We start from the raw sequence: 21,719 nt of genomic DNA on the forward strand, positions 1-21,719 counted from the left end.
GGGTTAACCACTCGACCGGTCAACGAGTCCGATAAAATGTTGCATAAAATCGGGTTTACTCATTTTAAAAAACCGGGAAAACACGGCGTATTCCCACCGAAATCTGGCACTTCCAGCGGTAATTTTGTTCTTTGATTAAGCTGTTAAAAACGTCTAAAGCTAATCGCCCCGCAGAAATGCTGGCTGACCGCTCACCAGGGTTGTCATGTGTTTGCAATTTTGCGAAAGAGATCGGCATAGGTGGAATCACGTACTGCCGTGCTTAGCAAAAACGCCGTATAAACATTCTAGAATTGCCAACTTTCCGCCATAAAACGTGTATTTTTGAGGAAAGTTATTCATGTTTCTTCTTGAAATTTTCAGATGTTTTAAACCATGTCGCGTACAAAATTGTCCGAAAAAGTTGAAAAAAAATATTCAAAATTTTTCAAGTATATTCGATTTTTATCGAGGTAAATTTGGCAACACCTGATGGCTCATACGGCGTTTCTCCTTAGCACTGTATAGTAGTAGTTAGTGCGAATTGGCGGGAATCGATTTCGCATGTTAGATATTAGTACGACGATGATTATAGATTCATTGACAGTAGATGCATTGACTTCTTTGTAGATGATTTGCGATTAATGACCTCACTATCGAAGCCTCACTCCTGACCGTAAACTCTTATTTTCAAGAACTAGATTCCAGACTGATGTTGCAACTATTCCGCTGATCCCATGAGGAGTGTGGATGTCGGAACATACATGGCAGAAACATGATGGACAAAAATCCCTGTTGGCGAAATAGATAGACGAAAGGCGGACGCGCGAGGAGAGAAAGAAGCAATGCTGCCATTTTTGCGAAAAATCCTTGCATTTTTTCCTGAATAAAGGGTGCGCCTATCAGGCAAACTCACGTGGCATGATTCAGCAATAGAGGGAATAAAGAAATAGAAGTAGGCAAATTTTACCACTTGAAAAATGTCAATTTTCCGATTTTTTCATGAGAACTCACGTCAAACTGGCATGTTCTCCTAACGCAAGAGCGTAACGTCATTCCAAAGTTGCAAACTCACCTCAAACAATTTTAATTTTTTGCAAGAACATGATTGTGCAGATATATCTATTCAACATTTTACTAATTTTTGCGAGTAATCATATAGGAAATACCCGAAAGGAGCTCTTAAAGTAGGCAAGTGAAAACACAATTTGTGAATGACGTGTTTTTAGCTAACTTACGATCTCTGGGTAAAGAGTCGACACATATATATTAAAGAAACGATTTAAAATTGGCGAATCTGACAGGTCAGAAACTTTGAATAATAGAATCGATCACTCTCAAAGGGGAAAAAAAATCAAGCGCCGAAAATGAAAGTGCAAAATAAAACATCGAAACCGTACTAAAATTTTAGATTAGGTAATCATGTGATGAATCAACTGAATGATTGAAACTTTTGAACATCTGAGATTAAAAGCGGGTCGACTTAAACGTTTTTTGTGCGTTTTTTTGGTACTTTAAATTTCGGGGCTTATAGTCTTTTTGAGAGTGACTGCTTCAATTTCTCGATACTCACATAAGAATTGATAGATATCACGCAAATTTCACGTGAAAAACGGCAACACTGGAGGGGGAGAACGAGGCGAGGGAGGCGGATTATCCGAGTCCACTAACGCCCTCCACTCGGCGAGGCGCGGCGCGGCGTCCGCGGTGAAGACAGTGGATTTCCTCCCGAGATTCGGAATTTTAATTGCACGATAATAACGCTGCGCAACTACCAGTTTCCGCCGACTCGGCTCTTGATTTTTCGGCCAGTCCTTAATAAAGCAATTTGCGCTGACCCCAGGGGACAGGGGGACCAGGGGGGAGGGGGGGGGGCTCGCCTCGCGGGTTCTGTTCTCCCTGTTTTGGAGGTTCTTTATTGCTGGCGAAAATAAAATCGACCGAGTTTAGTAGGAGGAATCCGCGGGAATGGAAACATCCGATGTGAATAGGGAAAGAAGCGGCAGATAAGTTGAATCTGAAATCATGACACTTCTATGAATCGGATTTTTTCACTAAAAGTAGCCGAGCTGCATCAGATGTTGCCTACTCCTCTGTAGTGTTTTTTTTTTTTAAAAAAAAATTGAAAAAAAAATAAAAAACAAAACGATATTTTTATATACATTTAAAGACAAAGCTCATCGCAGTATTTCCAAGTTTTATGGATCGTCACTGGTGCTTAACTTGTGCCGCTTTTTCCATTTTTCCCAACTCTACCGTGCTAAGGCAGAACGCCGCGCGCCGTAAGAGCATTTCGACGTTGTCCATTTCCTTCCGATGAATTATTCACCTCAAGAAAGTTGTACATTTTTTTCTTGAAATTTTCAAATATTTTAGATCAAAGAACAGGCTAAATCCTCTATGAAATCGGAGGAAAAATTTTCACAAAGTCATGGCCGGATTTACCTACTTGCTGCCCATGGGCCGCCTGTATTTTGCCGCCCTCTTCTCATTCATTTTGAAACATCAATAAAAACCATCAAGTGAACGTGCCACTGGGGGAAGGGTGCATAAGGCGCGTTCACTCGTGTTGGACACATTTTTTGCGTAAGCCCTATCAACACTACGAGCAAAAGTTCACGGAACTTCGAGCGAAAGTTCAATTCCGTAAACCCATCTCTGTGGGGACAAGGCCTTTCATTTGTAAGAAATGAACTAAAAAATTAAGAAAGAACAAACATAAATGTGGTTTAATAATCTTGACTTCCGCTGCCGTGCTGCGCTGACCGTACTGTGTTTGACGCAATGCGTGAAGTATTCATGCAGTTTCGTAGGCGCTAATATGCGTTACATGCCGACCGCCGCGTCGAGGGCTTCTCCTTTTCATCTCAAGTCCTCGTCATCGTTTCTCTTTGCGCCGCGCCGTTCCAGGCCAAATTACGTGTTTGGTTTCTCTCTTAAACTCAACTAATTAAAGGTGCGCAGTCTTTTATATCACCGAAATACGACAAAATTAGAAATTAATGAACTCTCAGGAAATGAGAGATTTTGTCACCTTTCCTTGTTTGTAATTTTTTCCTGAATCCAATTTTTGTGTACCTGCATTTAAAAAATCGCAAAATTTGCCACCCCCTAATTTTGCCGCCATGGGCCGCGGCCCATGTGGCCACCCCCTTAATCCGGCCCTGCACAAAGTTTCCTCAAAAATTCTAGAATACTTCTAGGATCGATTCGCAAGAGGATAGGAGAAAATTGGCTCCACGCTACATGAGCGGATCTAGATTAGGGGGCGTAGGGGTCGCACGGAAAAGGAGGAAGAAAAAGGGAAGAAAGAGAGAGGGAAGTAACGGATGAAAGAAGTAGGAAGGATGCTCATATATAGTAATTATTCATGACGAAATTGACTCAAACTAAATGTTAAACGCTTTAAATTTCGAAAATTTTCTGGAGGAAGCCCCCCGGACCTCCCCTCTGCCCCCCTCTTGTTCCAAGTGTCTGGATCCGCCTATGCTGCACGACAGATTTACAAGCTAAAACTCGACCCAGGAACTACAAGACGGGCGAGGCTGAAGAAAGCGCGCGAAAAAATTGATGATTTCCGTCAATTAGACAAATTAACTGCGAATAACGACGAACAATTAATTTTCGCAGCGGGCGACTGGAACCTCCCAGCTCGGCGTTTGGTGTCCTCGCGTGCATTCTGCCGTGGTGAGGAAAAACACCGTATGAGAATTCGAATGTTGCCAAATTTCCCCTCAGGATATATTTATTTTTTTAAGAGACTTAAGAATATTTTCCCTTGAGATTTTCGGATACTTGAGATAAAATTACGAGCAAAATTCTTTGAAAAATCGAAATGAAAACATTCGAAAATTTTCCCGACAATTCATGATTTGTCAAAGGAAATTTGGCAAAGTTTGAAGGCAGATACGACGTTTTTCCCTTATAGGACGAGAGCATTGGCACGCCAGCAAAGGCGGGAAGAACTGCTAGTTTGGCCAGTTCGCCCGAGCCCGACGGAGCTTATTAATAACTAACGGTTTCAACACTTTTTCCTCTTTTCTTTCAGCGCAAAAACTTGCACCGCGGAGCCCTCTTGACCGGGTGCCATATGAGGAGTGGTGTGTCCTATTTGCAGGCTATTCTATTCATATGGCCTGGACGCGGTTTTTTTGAGCGGTGCACAGTCGTAGCTCTTGAGGGACCGTTCGTAGCGGTTGCCAGATCAACTCCAAAAATGCATTGCTAATGATTGATTTAGGCAGTAAGGAATAAAGAACTTCTTCTAGCCTTTCAAAGATGAGTCATTATTTAAGTTACTTCAAAACCCTCTAAGAGAAAAACAAAAATCACTTGACGTGCATAAGGGGTCCATAGAGGGGTCCTTGCCAATTTTTAATGAAATTGAACAAATGACTGGGATTTCCCCAAAAAGGGAAGCCGAACTATGAACTTAATCTGTCTCAAATGATTTATTACGATTGTTACAAACCCTCGTTTATATAGCTCGTATATTTGACTTAGTTCCTGCATAAATTTAGTCAGTTTGGCGAGAGGACGCTCATTTTTTAGCAGTCTGGGCCATCTTAGTTTGATATTAAGGTATGGAGAATGGCAGCGACATTTTTTTAGTGTCTTTCGTGTTAGGAGATTTCTGCCCTTTGGGCCCATTTGGACCCATAAGAGTTCCATATTAGGCGATGCCCGTCCGTCTCTCCCCGTATAGCTACTCCAACGAGCTGATTGTTGAAATTGATAGACATAGCTATAGACAAAGAAGACAAAAGTGGTATAGAGGGATCCTATTGGTGGAAGCGGGTGATTGCAATGGACAAAGGAAGTAGGTAAGAGAACTAACGGCAACCTACGAGAGACCCTATAAGTAGTTGGTCCATCATTTACCCCCTTACTCTGTGAGAACTACGAATTTCAACCAATAGGATCGCTCCATACTCCTTATGTCTTCTTACTCTGTCGCTTTGTCTATAAATTTCAATAATCAACCCGCAGTTAAGTCTTCATTATTTTCAGTTCAATTTTTGAAATAGAAGACAAGAATTTTTGAAAAAGAAGACAAAAATGGTATGGAGGGATCCTATTGCTAAAAGCGGATGGTTGCAATGGACAAAGAAAGTAGGTAATAGACTACCTAACGGCAAACCACGAGAGACCCTATAGTTAGTCCATCATTTACCCGCTTAGCCTATTAGAACCACGAATTCAACCGATAGGATCGCCCCATACTCCTTATGTCTTCTTTGTCTATCGATTTATCTATCAATTTCAACAATTAACTCGCAGTTAAGTTTTCATTATTTTCAGTTGAGTTTTTGAAAAAGACCCATTTTGGGGGCTTGGCAACGAGGGAGGGTCGATGCAAGGAGTGGGTGAGGGTGTGTATGTGCGCGAGCTGTTTGTTTCACGTCCACACGCGTGTCAGGACTCGCGTGTGCGGGGGTGAGTCCGCGAGGGGTAGAGGAGACGGATCGGCTTTTAGAGAAGTCCGCGTCCGCGAAAGTTATCAAAAGGGAGACGTTAAAGCGTTCCGAGGGAACGAACGTAAAGTACGGGTCGGGCGCACGTAAATAACGATAATGATAACTCAGGGAGAGAGACCGAGGGGGCAGAAAAAAAACGAGGAGGTAGGAAAAAAGGAAACGGCCGGCGAAGAGTGGAAGGATGAAGAGGAGACGCAAGAGAGAAAAGAAAAGCCCGCGCGTTTGTTTATCTCGTGAGACTTGTTATTTCAGAGCTCTTACGGACTCCGAGGGTCGTAAACGGAGTGGAAATGCGCACGGAGCGTTTTGAGACGGAGGGGAGAAGTGGTTGTGCTTAATAATTACAACCGACGCCAAGGTAGATTTATATTAGCCCGGGAGCACGGGGCCACACGCCGTCGGTATCGTCGGGTCACTCCGCCACTGCCAACTTTGCGGATTTCTCGCCGAAACCGCCCGGTGGGTTTTCGCCGAGGTTGGCAACGGCGATCTTCCCTCAACGCCGGACCCCGCCGTAATAGATCGGAACGCCGAGCTCCGGTGCCGGAATGAGCGGAATAAACTGGAGTGCTCATATCGTCGTTAGACTAAGCGAATTTTATTTAGATTACTATTGCGCCCGAACCTCCGAGCTGTCATTCTATATTTGAGTTCGGAACTTCCGATTCGGTGACTAACGAATCGCAAGGTTGGTGCATGATTTTGGTGCCACCTCGCGAGGTGGTTCTGAGAAAGGTTTGACTTATCGAAAACCTACGGATCTGATTGGTCGAATCTGGTAACAACGGTGTCCACTGGTGTTGGTGATTGATGAGACAAACCGGGACGGAACTACCCAAAAAGGCTCGGAACTTTAAATACAATTCGCTTAGTGAGAACCTAGATGGGGAGAGTATGGACACATCGGAATATGGAGCTTTTAAGGCTCAAATAGGCAGCCAACCTTCTAATGGTAAACTGCGGCTACAACTCTTCAGATTCCAATACCAAACCAAGGTTGCTCATGAATAGTAGCTTTTTCTGGCGCAAGGGCATATCTTGCTTTCCGCACGAGCCTCAGAAAGTATGGGTTTCTAAGTAAAACAGGGCTCATGTGAAAATCGATATACGCCCTTCCGTCAGAGGGGTGACGAAGTGAGCGTTCATCTGCAAAAATCAGTAGATGTGTGCCAAAACTACGTGCTTTACAGAGGAATTTTCTTTCAGTAAACAACTCAAATTTTCCTGTTAGTTAGAGGATTAAGGTTCTCCCGTTGAGAATTTTGGCCGTATCGTGGAGAATCCAACAGAAGGAAATATCCTTTGGACGTTCCGACGTTTCGCGGGAATTTTGCAGGGGTTTCGCGGGGGTTTCACGGGGGCACGTTCGTTTCACGTGGGTTTCACAGGGGTTTCGCGGGGTTTCGCGGGGTTTCGCGGGGTTTCGCGGGGTTTCGCGGGGTTCGCGGGGTTTCGCGGGGGTTTCGCGGGGTTCGCGGGGTTTCGCGGGGTTTCGCGTGGTTCACAGGGTTCGCGTTGGTTCGCGGGGTTTCGCGGGGTTTCCCACGTGAAACCCACGTGAAACCCACGTAAAACCCACGTGAAACCCACGTGAAACCCCACGTGAAACCCACGTGAAACCCACGTGAAACCCACGTGAAACCAACGTGAATCCCCCGCGAAACCCTCGCGAAACCCTCGTGAAACCCCGTGAAACCCCGTGAAACCCCGTGAAACCCCCGTGAAACCCACGTGAAACCCACGTGAATCCCACGTGAAACCCCCGCGTAACCCCCGCGAAAACCCTGCGAAACCCCTGCGAAACTCCCGCGAAACCCACGTGATACCCGCGTGAAACCCACGTGAAACCCACTTGAAACCCACGTGAATCCCACGTGAAACCAACGTGAAACCCTCGTGAACCACGTAAATAGCAGGTAGGAATAGTTGCTCAAGTCTTCAAACCTCCACAATTGCACACGAAGAATCCCTGTTTTGAGCAATCGGAACGTCCAATGAATATTTCCTTCTTTTGGATTCTTTACGATACGGCCAAAATTCTCAACGGGAGAACCTTAATCCTCTAACTAATAGGCAAATTTGAGTTGTTTACTTAAAGAAAATTCCTCTGTTAAGCACGTAGTTTTGGCACACATCCACTGATTTTTGCAGATGAACGCTCACTTCGTCACCCCTCTGACGGGAGGGCGTATATCGATTTTTACATGAGCCCTTTTTTACTTAGAAACCCATCTCGTGCGGAAAGCAAGATACGTCCTTGCACCGGAGGAGCTACTATTCATGAGCAACCTTGATTTGGTATTGGAATCTGAAGAGTGGTAGCCGCAGTTTAATTTAAAATATCTGAACATACCAAGGAAAAATATGCATGAATGCAGATTTATACATGTTTCATCAAAGGAAATTTGGCAATTCTCGAATGTTCATACGGCGCTCTTCCTTTGCACTGCAGCACAAAGTTGACCATATAAATCCTTCAAAGGAAAGGAGCTTTTTAAGGAACGACTATATGAGTACAGCTCTAAGAGTCTCATCTAAACTCTCCGGAACAAACTCTGCGAAAATCTATATTTCTCGGTGTATGTGGCATCATAGAGGAAGATACAAGTACCTCATCAGTTTAAACTCTGGTTGGTTGTAGCTCATGTTTGAACACGGCGGCGACTGGCAGTCATGATCCCGACGATGGATTTTGCTTTCAACATAACTGTCGACAATTTCTCTCCCAAAACAAGAGTCAAGAGTTCAAGCGGCACTCGCATTCGAAGCGATGATTCCCCGTTCCAGTCGTTCAGAGACGGCATCGATCGTTTCCGCATATTTTATCTCGGAAAGATAATGGTTAAGTAAACATATTGGCAACAGTTGGTGCATTTCATACAATGGTTAAAGCGTGGTGTCGATGCAGTCTCAAGATGGTCGTAATCATCTCTCACAGAGACAAAACAGCTTGCGACTTCAGTGGTTTAAAAGAATACTTTCTTTGCGACTCGCCAACACTTGATTCAGTCGGAATTTTCCTTCTAAAACTTTACAGTGACCATTTTGAGAATCGTTCCAATTGTCAAGTACTGAGAGAATAATTAGAAGCAAAAATGGCCCATTGTAATGTCTTAAGAAAAAATCAGGACTGTATAAAGTATTGGTGAGTCCCAAAGAAAGTTACCTTTCTATAATTTCTACGGCTACGGTTATACATGATGGTGTTATTCTTGTAACTTCTTCGTAAAATTTTTTTACTCGTAATTTACTCGTAATAATACTTTAGCTAACGAAAGCGGATTTTAATTTTCATCACCGAAAACTTAGATCAAAAAGTCCGAAAACGTTGGCGTGCCCTTTGAACTGAAGTTTATTTCTCTGTGCAGAAATATTGATTTAGATAATTGAAAAAGGTTACATGAATGTTACAAAAATCCCTCCAATAACTCGGCAAGCCTCAACGACTAGTTGCTATGAATAAGTTGCATGGGCTATTGAAATAAACCCAACCGCGGTGCAGCATATAAAAAGTCAAGGAGACTTAAACGCTGAGATAAGAAAAACAACCACTCCAATCGCTGAACTGCGGCCTTGCTGTTTCTCAAGAAGACTGCATCACGAAAATAACCGCTAATTTATCTGGATTATCTATGAAGGCATCCAGTTTTAGAGTGGAATCAATTTCACTTATGCTGTTTTTAATCTGCACTGGGAAAGTTATTACCTTTCTCAGTGACAGATCAATTCATTGTTTAACTGGTGCGAGATGGATTATAGCACCTGCAGAAGGAAAGGTTTCAAGTAAAATCAGTGCTTTCCGTCCCTTTGTTTACTAAAATTACCTAAAATCAAAAATTTAAGAAAAAAATGTAGAAGTTATCTTGTACCGCAGCCGTGACTCATCTTACATTCTTACATTTCAGTGGCCGCATTGGATCAATTTTAAAATAATGTTCACTCCCATATTCCTAAAATTGAATTTATTTTGCTTGCTGTGTTGTGATAGCTATATGCCCTCCTCGGTATGTTCGTTGCTTAAGCACTGACATTGAAGGAAAAATTCAAGTCGATGATACCTACCAACAGAATCACATATCGTGTATCTTTGGATTGTGTATATCATGAACCTATTGAAAAGGATCGATAAACAGGGTGTTCGCAACGAACACCTTGAGAATCGATTCTTTACTGCGGTTTTAAATGAGAAAATATCTATCATTCATGCCTCGAAACTGATTTGAATATCTTCCCACGAAGTGCATCCTCCGAGGCTATGAAAACATCGGTTGGATTCGCAATATTCTCCAAATACTGGACTTCCAAGATGTGATTCCTTTGAAAATTGGACACAAAATTAAAGCCAGATGAACTTCTTGATGAAAAAACACAACACAAGATCCATCGATTGAGCAAAGACAATCGAAGTATGAAATCAGGTCCAGAAGTTTTATGCTCATACCTCTGCATGGAACGACGGAATAACGAGAAAGAAAGGTAAAATTGAGTGAGAGAGGGAAGATATGGGAGAACAAGAACAAGGAGAAAAGTGCGCTGTGAACAACGGCTCCTGGCAGACAAAATACGTATTTTGTAGCCACGCTGGTAAGGACGTATCTCAATTTCGGGGCAACCCCAGGGAACTTGGAATAAACCGGACAACGGAGTTCATCCCGGAGTGTAGATACGCCCTTTTGGTGGAGCGGTCAAGATTTCCCCGCGAACCTTTCTGCAGTTCTAATCTCTTTATTTTCGTAATAATACCATCTTGCAGACTCTCAAGCGCGCTATCTTCTTAACTCGTAAAGGCGTGCTCAGCCCAGCTACGGAAGAACGCCGTATGAGCACTCCAACGTTGCCAAATCCCTCCCGATAATCACACATTTATTGAGAAAATTGCGAAATTTTTTCTTTGAATTATTCACAGAATTTAACGTGAAATTTGATTTAAATCCTCTGAAAGTTTCGAGAAATAATGTTCAAAGCATCCCTCGAAATTAAATATTTCATCGGGTTAAATTTGGCAACATTCGGCTGTTCGAACGGTGTTTTCCCTGTGCGCGCCCGAGCGAGCTTCCTAAGTCGCCGGTAATACTTGTAAATATCACGATCTACCTTTAATGTCTTTATTGAGAGAAAGAGCGAGATAAGCGCATGGATGGTTGGGGGCGGGAGGGGAACGAAGAGGAAAAGTACAACAAAAGGCAACACGAAATGATGATAGGTTTTATCTGGAAATACGAATCAAACTAGTCTTATTATTATCATTACCTCCGCACCTTAAGGCCAATCATGTGTACCGAGCGGTAACCACCATGTTGCCGTTTTTTCCACGGACCTTTCCGGGAACCAACGGGAACACCCTTCCGGGATGAGCGGGATTCGCACACTTTATCTGATCACCGCACTTTTCACGTAGTTGAGCAGTCTTGCAGAAAAAAAAATCATGAGTAACGGCGGGCTGATTATTGAAAGTGATAGACGAAACGTCAGACAAAGAGGGCACAATGAAGAATGGAGCGATTCTATTGGTGGAAGCGTTTGGTTGTAATGGACAAAGGAGATAGGTCATAGACTAACTCACGGCAACCCATGAGGAACCTTCTTCTTAGTCTATTATTTTTCCCCTAAGTCTATGACAACCACCCGCATCAACCAATAGAACCGCTCCATTTCCCGTCTTCTTCTTTGTCCATCGCTTTGTTGTCAATGTCCAGAATCAGCTGCAGACTCTCTATACAGGGTTTCCTATGGTTAAACCACCGGGTTACAGAGGCTTTTCATCGATCTAAATGAGATTTTCTCCTTTAAGAAGTTCGGTCCGAAAGTTTCTCCAATTAAAACTTTGGCAAATACAAAGTCAGTGCGTGAATGGTGTTGGGAAAATACAACCACTAAAGAGGGTTTTAATGGTTACAGGCACAATTTACAAATTAATCCCTAAAATTTCGCAGTTGAGTCGAACTTCCTAAGTTTGCTAAACATTTTTCAAACTTTTCAAGAACTTATAAGAGTCAGTTTTGCCACTTCATAGATAGAACAGTTCGTTCTAAGCAAAAAGGGGAAAAAGGAGAAAAAGAAAATAATGATGGAAACAGCATATAGACAGTAGAAGAACAGGAAAAAGAAAATGAGGAAGAATAAGAAAGGATAGAGAGGAAGAGAAAGAAGGAAAATGAGTGTAGACCAAAGAAATGGAGAGTGAAAAAAGATGAAGAAAAAAAACATGGAGAGGAAGAGAGAGAAGGAAAATGAGTGTAGACCAAAGAAATGGAGAATGCAAAAAAGGAGGAAGAAAAAAACATAGGGAGGTAGAGAGAGAAGGAAATTAAGTGTGGACCAAAGAAATGGAGAATGCAAAAAAAAGAAGAAAAAAAAACATAGAGAGGAAGAGAGAAAAGGAAAATGAGTGTAGACTAAAGTAATGGAGAATGAAAAAAAGAGGAAGAACAATCCATCGAGCTCTTCTCCGGACCAAGCAAAGGAAGTTGTGCTCAATTAATACCGAGAACATGGATCCAAAGGGATAAAATTCTCCTCCTCACGTTTACACACCGTTTCCCTGCGCGGGTAACGGCGACACCGCCGAGCGAACGGCAACAGAGATCCGATCACGCCTCGATTCGAATCGTTAGATATTGATTCCATTAACAATAATTCAACGACACTTACACCGCACCGTGGTATTATGTGTGGAGAGCTCGGTATTACTGTAATGTCATATTCGTGTGCTTCTTATTCACTCCCCCAATGCCCGATCCGCGGCCAGCGTTGCCATACTTCTCTGAATTAATGCGATTTGTATCGGCGATTCCGACCGATCTGGCAACCTCGGCGATACTTCGCTGCGTCGGATGTCTTCATTTCCTCCTGCCTTGCTCTTAAGCGCTGGAAACGGTTTCCCGGGCTCTGATTCGTTATCTGGTTTATGACGTCGTTGCCGCCTCGGCGGGAAATTCGAACTTTTTGGAAGGCAGCCAATTCGTGATTGCATTTTATTTTTTTATTCTCGCGCGACTGTGTTACAGGAAATCAAGTTCATAATGACGGGAAAAGTGTTTCAGAAGTTTTTTGTCGCCCTGAAGAAGATGCTTCTTGATTTTAACCGCAACAAAGAAATACTCTTTATCACGATGAATTATTGTCAATGTGTCATTACAACAAAAAAGGAAGGAGTGACGCTACATTTTTTTTGGAACTTTCTCCGGGTATTCTTTGGTCGCTCACACGAAAAATTTCAGGTCATAAACTTTTTTGCTTCATTTTAAAACATGGCCAATTTATAGTATTTTTCACCGTTTACGTCCAAGACTCAAACAAAGTGTAATCTTGCCGCGCTTAAAATAACCACGATCCGCTTATAAAGGGCGAAAAATTTGTCGACTTTTGATCGTCTAAACAATTTTTTGGGTTAAAAAAGGTTTTATGATGTGCCAAGGATTCATTCGATAAAATTTTCCGGTTGGTTCATTGTCTCTAAATTTCATCTCGGCCTTCGGTAACATGGCAAAAAGTTAAGGTGTTAGAGGGTAAGTAGATTAAAGTAAGAGGGTAGTAATGCAGTGCTGGATCCACACTATTTTGCGGGGAAAACAATGCCAAAGATTCCAAAAATTTCTATCAGCGTAAAAAAATTGAGCTTTAATGAGCATCAGTACAAAACTAAGGGAAGAAAGTTTAGCTCAGGTAGACGCATTGGAATATCAAGCTGACTGGCTGTAATATTGAGCCATAATTTGACTCTAAATGAAACTTTTGGAATTTTTGCCTGCTTTCGCTTGCTTTCCACAAAATAGTATGGTTCCAACACTGTTTCCGCACCTTGTTACATAGAGTTCGTCAGTTCGGGCCACTTCACTGGGGAAAAAAAAACACTTTCGATCTAGAGTCCAGACTCTTGAAAACATTGACAAGTAAAAATACTCTTGATTCAATCAGATTTAAGCTTAAATCAAAAAGGAAATCCGCTCAAATTAAGAGGCTTGGTTCTTGATTTAAGCAAAAATCCGATTGAATCAAGAGTCTTTTTTCTTGTCGATGTTTTTAAGAGTCTGGACTCTAGAAACAATGTGTTTTTTCCAGTGTTTGCTAGTATTTTTTTTTCTTGGTAAAACTCAGTTAAAGGTTGTTCGGCCGTTATTTTCGGTGGAAGCGGCAACGTGGGTTTATGAGCGGAGTGTCCTCCCCTCGTGTATTTATGAGTGTTTTAAATGCGGCCTCGCATCAAGCTCATTTACCTCTGGCCCCGGGAAATCTATACTCATTCCGGATGGGAATAACTTGAGGATGAAATACCGGCTTCGGACGTGCGAGGTCCTCGGGATCTCCAATGTAAATTCAATCGAACCGTTTGTTCCGATTAACCCCCTAATTGCAACCAACCCGGGAGCAGTGAGCAACTCAGCACTCACCCAGAAGCCTCACCTTCAAATTATCAGAGCTCACAGTGACTTTTTCGGAAAGATTATGAGCCTTTGCCTTTAGAAACATTATGAATTGTCTAGGAAATACTTAAATTTTAATTAAATTATCATTGTATTTCACACACTGCAGTGGAAAAAAGACAAAAAAAACATCAACACTTGGAAGTTGATTGGTTCTTGATTTAAGCTAAAATCTGATTGAATCAAGAGTATTTTTTCTTGTCATTGTTTTCAGGAGTCTGGACTCGAGATCCAAGGGTTTTTTTTTCAGTGCACGAAAAATATGTGTTCTGTGTTACTTTTGGTTAATATAGAAAGTGGAACACAAACCAACCTAAGCTTTGTGTGTACTAAAATCAACACAGAATTATATTGTATCTAAGTGTTATCACAGCATTTGCAGCAACAGTTTTGATACGCCGATATAATTAAGTGATACAGGAAATGATAGGTTATTCTTCTATAAGTTGACATTCGCTGGATTATTTAGATTAAGAATTAGGTTGTAAAGCAATGGTAACAATGGCACCAGCAATGGTACATAGTGCACACGCTGTTTCTAAAACGAGCCAGAAATAGTATAGTTCTTTACTGCAAAATGCAGGAAACTTTCTTTAATGGCTCAGAGACTTTAACGCAAGGGTAGAAAAGTAAACATACTTCCTTCAAAACCCACTACCACTTCTACTGTATTGTAAGCATCAAAACTCGCTCTTTTTGGAGGTATATTATAACTTTGTGACTCTTAATTTGTTAAATTTATTTTATTACAGACGGCTCTATAGTCTGATCCTAAGAAGCAGCACTGCTAGAGTAAATGTTAAGGTCCCGCGCGCATAGATCATACTACTAATCGATGCTCAGAATCACCGGAGGTGTTGTGAAATTTGTTTGGCAAATCAACATAATTCGTAAAAACTTGCTTGGGAAAGTGCCCTCTTCGACAAATTTTCTGTCCAACAAATAATTGCTCGTCAAGCATAACTAGACGAAAGATGGCGTTGACCTCCAAACATGACTTTTCCCTCACTCGACTCGACTCGACTCGATTAAATTGCTTTGACTGTTAATGCCGCGTCTCTGAAATAAATTGCCTCTGTTTAAGTGAGAAAAGAGATGAGAGAGACATGTATAGAAAAAAAATTGCATCAAAGATGGACTAATTTGCATTACTTTCCTCCCAACACCGACCCATATTTATAACAAGGCAATCAAATGCTCTTTTTATTTCTTCCGGCATATCGCGCACTAAATCGCGAAATGAATGAGAGCTCGATGAATCTATCTCTGCACTCTGGAACTCTGGTTACTCGCAAATTAAATGGCCCGACAGTACTGCCGTGCTAAGGAAGAACGCCGTATGAACATTCGAGAGTTGCCAAATTTCCCTCGATAAAATGTTTATTTTTGAGGAAAATTATGAATATTTTTCATTGAAATTTTCAGAAGTTTTAGATCAAATTACAAAAAAACATTATCTGGGAAATGAGTAGACAAATAATCAAGAATTTTCCTGAAAATTAGTGATTTGTCAGGGGAAATTTGGCAACACCTAAAGGCTCATACGGCGTTTTTCCTTAGCACGGCAGAGTAAACCGCGGTCGTAAACACGGATGTTTTCGGTGACATGGGCGGTGCTTAAATTAAAAGTATTTAACCTCTCACAGATAAGGACTAGCACCGTCAATTTTTCCGGCCGTAAAGTTTTTATCGGCGTCATTAAACAAACGGTGTCGATAAATACACGGGGCGATTAAAAGCATTCGCGGATGGCGTTACCATTTCGTGCATAATTTTGGCCGTGCTCTTACGAAAAAAGGTATATGTTCGGGTGTTTTGGCAACGCTGTCGCGGTCGTATAGCACGCGCTCGCGAGGTTGGGGTCATTTTTATGCCCACAGGAGTGGTCATTTTGAGGTGTGAAGAGGAAGATCAATTCCGTCTGACCAGCACTCAGAATGATTGTCTTGTATTCGGATGTCACCGTTCAATTACTGGTTCTTTATGTCCTCGCGGCGCAGTTCATTTCATTGTCGCATAACGACATTTTCATGTTTGTGCCCTAGTGGTGGTGCACTTGTGTCCGTATTGGCGGTTCACGGAGCTGAGTTTATGGGCGAGGAAATTGAGATGATATAATTCGACGGCTGGTTTTAATTCCTATTTTTTGATGCGGTTTAATTAGTGCATATAATGGACCACCGGAAAAGGCACGGATTTAAGGATAAGGATACATTTTTTTTTATCAAAAATGAACATAAAACACAACTAATACCCGACAAAAATGATTGAAAATAATTTCTAACCGAGAAATTAAAGTTTTTTGTGAATTATTTCGAAATTCTCGCTCAGAAAGAAAAAAACTGTAATCAACTTGAAGTTAAAATGTTACCGCGAGAGTCTTCACAGTATGAAATTAATATGACAACCTAACTATGGACGCCTCAGCTCAACGATTGACACGTTGTTTAGGTACAACTTGAACAACACAAGATGGGGAAGGAGTACTGCCTACTAAGAGCTGTTTAGTGCGCGATATGATCGAAGTAGATGATTCTTGTTTTTCATGTGGGTGGGAATTTCAAAATTGTCGTGATCAGCGCTAAATGAAAACATTGATATCTTGGTTGGGAGTTACTTTCAGTAATTTTCGTTGCGTGAATCGTATTTCACGTGCAATTTTGAGGAGGAAACATCCATCAGCATACTTAAATTCGAACCTTGTCTCGTGGTCCTTTAGACAAATCAGACTGGCTACAGCAGGCGTTGCCCTATTTTTTTCATTTTGTATAACACTAAACACACACACGTTTGCAACGCGTGTTTGCAACACTCTAATTTGTAGTCTTGGACTGATATCTTAGGAATCCAGCAAAAATTTAAGTAATGCTTCAGGGCGTTATCCTGTTTGGATCTCTGTGAATAAATTAAAAAGTGCGAGGAACTCGGGCAACTTAACACGGACTGAATTTTGCAATTTGGAACTACAATATCTGGCTCAGTTCAGAAACGGCTTATGTACCATTCGTTTCCCAACGCACATACATGTTCACACAGAAGGAGTCAAAACTTGTAGTTCCGAATTGCGAAATAAACTCCAAATGGACTTCACTTTGCAATTTGGAACTATAATCTCTGGTTCATCTGTAAAAACACGAATGTGCACAAGGAAACTGATGGTATATACGTTGTTTTTAAACTGAGCTGATTTCCAAATTGCAAAATGCAGTCCAAATGTAGTTAGGCTGATTCTGGTTGAATCCATCCAGTGGGACTGCATTTTGCAGGAAGGAATTAAAATTCATGGCTTATATAAAAACACACTTTTCTGCATAAGAATAAAACGGCACATATGTTTTTTCTGAAATAAGCCAGAAATTGTATCTCCTCACTGCAAAATGTAGTCCAATGCTTTCAACGTGTGCAGTTCCGCCCATCGAGGCGTCAACCCCGAAGAGCACCAATCAACGGTCTTCTGACGCGGTCCGAAGGCGACGTGTCCAACGCAGCAACGTCATCAACATGGCGACGATGCCCTCTTGTTCCGTCCGGCCGATCGCGATGGGGGCCGGAGGCAGATCCGAGATACCGTCGGTCCTCTGACATAAGGGCGCATCACTAGCTCCACTTGAGCCCCCAAAAGCATGCATTTATACGTAAATCAGGGCTCACGTGTAAATAGAGATACGCCCTTACGTCGGAGGGGCGACGATAGCCAGGGAGGGCTTGGGGAGCCGTTTTTTCAGCGACCTTGACAGGTGGAACAGGTGGGCAAAACTGCAGTAAAATACATAAGTTACTGCCCCATCCCCCTCGCCCCTCCCTTCCATCACGCCGCGGGCCCCGGAGCATCGTGCTCATCCAGCGTTGCCATTTTCTGGATAATTTTGCGAAAAAGCGATGGGAATAAGGGGGATTTGACGGAGAGATGGCAACGGTGGGTCGATCGCACTCGCGGTGTCTAATCCGACGAACGCCCCGATGACTTAATTGGTCGGCTGAAAATTCTTGGCTCGTAAACTGACGCTCCCCGCGGATCAGGCCGAGCCGGGCCCCCCAATTAGCCCGGGTTTTTAAATCCCCTGTCAACGGCTGGGAAAGGAATTATCTCCGGGTGTTGCACGAAGAGGAAGAGCTTTGATTCGTGCGGAACACCAAAGTTTATCGTTCGGGTGACCAGTTTTGGACGCACACCGAGAGAAGAAATCAAACAAAAGTTCGGTTATTGTGGGAGGTGGAACCTGAATTCGATTAGATTTTGCAATTAAATCGGGACGTGCGAAGTGTCCATTTTTCCAGTCTTAGGTTTTTTTGGAGTTCACAATACTTTTCGGAGTTGGCTGCAACCACAAAAGAGGCGTTAAATCTTGTTTTCGGGTTTCCGTATTCCAAAAACGAGTCCTTTCTTCACTTTCATGGTTGTATCAACTCTTTAAAAGTATGATGAACTCAAAAAAACTTAGGACTGGAAAAATGGACATTAGTGGTTTTCGCTTCGGTCCAATTAGAAACTACAATTTCTGGCTTATTTTGGAAAACGACAAATGTGTCATTCGTTTCCCTATCCAGATAGCTACTTTTAGGTGTGAGCCAGGAATTAAAAGTTCCTCATTGCAAAATTCAGTATTATTAATCTAAGTTTTCTGTTACTTCTGGAGTTTCCCGGTTTTTGCGATTGATTTTAAGGCTGAATTCAACGTAAACCGCACCCAAATCAACACAAAATTTGGGATGGTTTGTGTTTCACTTCCTATATTAATCGAAAGTAACGCAGTGACACAAATATTTTCTTTAGTGCAGGAACTGTTTTAAACAAACAAAGTTTCCGTTACCCGAGCTAAAATCGTATTCTCCGCCGAGGACCTGTTTATCTCGATCTGAAAGACACCATTGGTCCTTGATTTGAGGAATCAGGCCATTCTGCAAATCTTCCTCTCTTGCTTGTTAGTCCTTTGATATGGGGGTATGGGGGCAATATCCATTGTATTAGCCTGTAAAATACAAAATGCGAAGACCCTAATAGGAATGACAGTAAAAGATCACTTACATTCTTTCCGATGTTCAAAGTCAGTCTGTTCACATCTTGACCGACAAGATACTTGATCATCATCTGAAAAAAAGGGAGAAAAAAAAGATTAACCTCGAATACGATAAGAATTATGCAGATATACGATTGTACGAACATACACATATGATTATACGACTTACATGAATATACAATTAAGTAATTTGAGCCAGAGTTCGGTTTAAATTTTGAACCAAAATATTCGGTCACCCAAACCAAAAAAGTTTACTCTCCAATTATTGCACCGACTTAGATTTAATATCAGAAAAAGCTTTCATCGGAGCCAAAGTTCGGTTCCTTAAACATGGAAGCTTCGGTTATAACCATACTGAAAATATTGGTGTTTCATAAAAGAAACTATACTCGGCCTCTGTAGGTAAGTGAAATCTCAATCAAAGCGAAAAAGCGCTTTCAAAAAACAGTTTTATGGCAACCAAGCTATTCTATATAGAAACAACGAATAAGCTTCGCAATGCTTTTAAAATTGTGCAACTGAGTGCATCATTTTGTGGATAACCAATTTAGAAACCGCAGAATAGCATTTTACCCCAAAAATCTTCCTTATTTGTATACTAATTTTTCTCTAAAAATAAGAGCTAAGTGCATGTTTGAATGGTTTGCTACAAATTTTGAAAACCGTGGCACAATCTAAGCAGCACTGCAAAGCTCATAAGTCGTTTCTACAGAAAATGACTCAATTTTAGGACCACAGTCATACCTCAAAAATTTGAAGATCGGTGACCGAAGCATATGGTATTTGACTCGGTCATTTGCTGGGCAGAAAAATGACAATTAATGAAAATTTGCAAAGTTGGAAAGCTTAGCGTAAAGCTCTTCTTCCAGCATTTCCATCTTCAAGCCGCAAGAAAGTTTGCATAAAGCGAACGGTCGGCCAATATCATAAAAAATTGTTTTGACGCTGATTGCGTCATTTACCGACAACTTACGTTTGAGTTATATTAATATTCCCGCGCGCTTGTTATACAGTACCGAACAGGTCCGCTGAATGTTGGTAAATGGTTTTGCATGTCACGGTCGCTTAAGTAATCGGTATAAAACCGAGTAATACGATGTCGGACAGATGAAAGTGTCAGGATGGATACTTGACACCGACACCGCGGGCCCAAAGATGGGAAAAAGTTGCGGTGTAACAGGCTTATTTTGCCTCAATTGCAAAAATCTTTGCTGGAGCCAAGAGCTTTACAAGTTCCAACGGCACTGAGACGGCTTACTCATGCAAAGCGAATCTCCGATCCGCGTTGCAATATTTCAGGATTTAATCTATATAAATAAAACTGTAACGGTCAAAACCTAGTGGGCCTCATTTCTGAGAAGCCGCTGGGCCGATTTAGTTGATTTTTGTTGCAAACGAAAGCTGTTGATGTCCAGGTGATACCAAAAATCTAATACTTTCAATATCTCCTCATGAAAGTTTTCCGTGCACTCGCGAGGCTAACTGAAGCGGGTGGTTATAGATAAAAATAAAAAAATTAGGATATTGATGGCAACACATCCTTTCCCAACACATTTTCCAAGAGAAGGTATATTTCTCCTTGAAACTCTGCATTAAAAATTTAAGAGGGTAATAACAATATGCAGTTTGAAACACCGCAACCTTGATACGTATTTTGGAACTTCCACCAAAATACGTATAGCAAATCAGAAACAATCACGATTGTGCAAGTTTGAAACTTTACTGTTTTGATGTTACGTGTTAGCAATTTGCCCTCCAAGCCTTTCATAATAAATTATTATTCGACCCCTTCTCAGCTTAAACTGGAAGTCCATATATACTCTACACCACATGTGCATCATTAAGAGTCCTTTGGCTAAATACGGTGTGGATAACACGGAGAAAAAAAAACTTCGTGCGTGGGACCCGAAGTTGAGGTCATATGGATCTCTGAAGTTTTTGGATCACGTATCTAAAGACTTGAGGTCCAGCTGCCGAAGTTCGGATCAGACATCGAGACACTTGGGTATGTACCGGATTACTTCAGATGTGTGACCCGAACCCTTCGCAGTACTTCAGATGTCTGACCCGAACTTCGGCAGCTGGACCTCAAGTTTTTAGACACGTGATCCGAAAACTTCAGAGATCCATATGACCTCAACTTCGGGTCCCACAAACGAAGTTTTGTTCTCCGTGCGATTACGGCCCCTGACTGCTTCGCAGTCCAATCCCTCAAAGTGCTTCACGCCTCAGGCGTTTTGCGTTACGCAATTACTTATGCTTTCAAGAAAAACGAAAAGGAAGGACTTCGCCCCATAAAATTTTGTGCTCAAAGGATACTGGGCCCTTTTCTCGAGACCCTATTCCATCAAAAAAAGGTTCTTAAATTTGCCGCCAAGAAGTAAGTTTTCTTGAATCAAGAATTTGCTGCTTAATATAAAATACATTTTTGCTTGACTCAATACTTTTTTTTCTTATATCAAGACAAATTCAGCTCGAATCAAGATAAAAAAAATTATTGGCGGCAAATTCAAGAGTCATCATTTTTCAGCAAGCACATTTTTTTCCAGTGTTTTTGAACTCACTGCTGTCTTCAGTAACACGTGAGAGCAAGGTTTCTGGTTTGTTTTTTCTTTTTTTTTTCATTGCGTAACGACTAACTCCAAGTCGCTGCGATGAGTCAGTGAATGAAATCTGACTTGTAAGATGAATGGTACTCGACGATGGAAACGGGACCGGTCTGACAATACTGCCCTCCTGGGTAAAAACAGCTTACTAACATCTGAGGCGCTGTTTTGATACGCGGCTTCTGCAAAAAACGTCAGGATAACTCGGCCAACAAG

The 21,719-nt window shown here is 41.8% G+C and overlaps 1 protein-coding gene across 1 annotated transcript in view; it reads right to left on the minus strand.

The window, feature by feature from the left end:
* LOC109034571 (uncharacterized) overlaps positions 1-18,970 on the minus strand; it is a 130,922-nt gene extending 111,952 nt beyond the window's left edge. Inside the window, exon 1 of the mRNA XM_019047795.2 lies at positions 18,906-18,970. The gene's annotated coding sequence lies outside the window, so the exon portion shown is untranslated. The remainder of the gene's footprint in view (positions 1-18,905) is intronic.
* Positions 18,971-21,719: the final 2,749 nt, after the last annotated feature.

Source organism: Bemisia tabaci, chromosome 6, assembly GCF_918797505.1.
Source record: "Bemisia tabaci chromosome 6, PGI_BMITA_v3".
Taxonomy (NCBI): domain Eukaryota; kingdom Metazoa; phylum Arthropoda; class Insecta; order Hemiptera; family Aleyrodidae; genus Bemisia; species Bemisia tabaci.